Here is a 1684-nt window from a genome sequence, read left to right on the forward strand (position 1 = left end):
TCAAGAGTAACTCCTTTCAAGACTCCGAAAGTGTCGTACAGCCTTTTATCAAAAATCCTTTGTTTATGCAGGCTCAGAAAACTGGAATAAGCTCCCCGAACCTGCCCACTTTATAGATAGCATAGCATCATTTAAATACTACCTTAAACACACATAAAGGGGTTGCTTATTCCCTGTCCCTGATCAATTGACGAGCACCCACTGTTGGAGTATCTCATCACCTCTCCTCTCCCATCTCTTCTCTAAAGTACATGCGCTTGGGCCACAATATTGAAAGGAAGCAAACATTTTATCCCTGTAAGGAGCAGATGTTGCACGATTGAATGAACGGATTCTAAAATATGTCGAGGGCAATTAAAAGCATTGCACTGACAACTAAGGGGACCCCTGTTCATAAGACACCCTCATTTCCACAGCAGGATGAGTGGCAGCTGCATACGTGATATTGAATCATTTCCTCTCTTCTTTCTAGATGTTATTTTTGTTTTATCGTATTTCCAGATTCTTGTACATGTGCGTTCACTTCATTTTTATATTTCACTGTATCACGTGACCCGTTGTTAATCTGCCGCGATTATTTATTTTTAAACAAATTGTTCTCTTATTGTTGGTGTTGTTACTGTTGTTGTTCATGTTCCATGGATTTTGTAACGAAAACAGAGCCCTGAGGAAGACCGGCAGCTATTTAAATACTTGATGTGTGTGTGACCACTTTATATCGTTTGGAAATGTATTTGTTTATTTTATGCCGTTTATATATTTCATGCTGATCAGGCTACTCTGGATAAAGTATATATATATATATATATATATATAACATACTTTATTTCCATTGCAAATTAAAGCATGTGATGAATATTCCTAGGATACTACCTGCCCACAGGCAGGTAAGTACAAGGAAAGAAATACAGTGGACCCGGTCCATCACACCACAATTGACAGTTACACAAATATATACATGTATACAAGTACATTTACACACAAACATGATACATGAACAGCTGTTTCAGGACGAAAAGAAAAAAAAACACTAAAATGAACTTATATCAGCATACATTTAACCTAAGAAACACACACACACACACACACACACACACAAAATAACTCTAATCATTCGTTCAATTATACGAATCTACCGAAATTCACTACCAATGAATTGCATTAAATCCACCCAACATAATCATAACTATTTCACATCCAATATTGTAGAAAACACGGGAAAATATACATAATGATAAAAACATAATGCAAAAATATAGATCCTATAAATATACATAATTAACAATACAAAGGGGGGAAATCAAAATGGACATAACCGGCCTGCAAATAATTATTGTATATAAACATATGATATACATATAATATTCCTCTCACCTCTGTGGTATAATTCATAGTGATGACGATGATGATAACGATGGTAATGATGATGGTGGTTATGATGATGATGACAATATTGCAATAAAAGAAAGAAAGAAAGAAAGAAATAGATAGATAGATAGATAGATAAATAAATAAATAAATAAATAAATAAATAAAGAGGAGCAACAACAAGAAGAAAAACAGAACACAGACAGTGGAGTCTTATCTCCTCGTGGTAAGATTCGTCGCTAGCAATCCAGCGGAACTCTGGGAGCCTCGCCCGCCAGAACTCCGGGGAGGGAGCTGAAAGATAACAGATGGGAGC

Source organism: Diadema antillarum, unplaced genomic scaffold (assembly GCF_040938485.1).
Source record: "Diadema antillarum isolate AM-2024a unplaced genomic scaffold, OU_Dant_1.0 seq00002304_RagTag, whole genome shotgun sequence".
In the NCBI taxonomy this organism is placed as follows: domain Eukaryota; kingdom Metazoa; phylum Echinodermata; class Echinoidea; order Diadematoida; family Diadematidae; genus Diadema; species Diadema antillarum.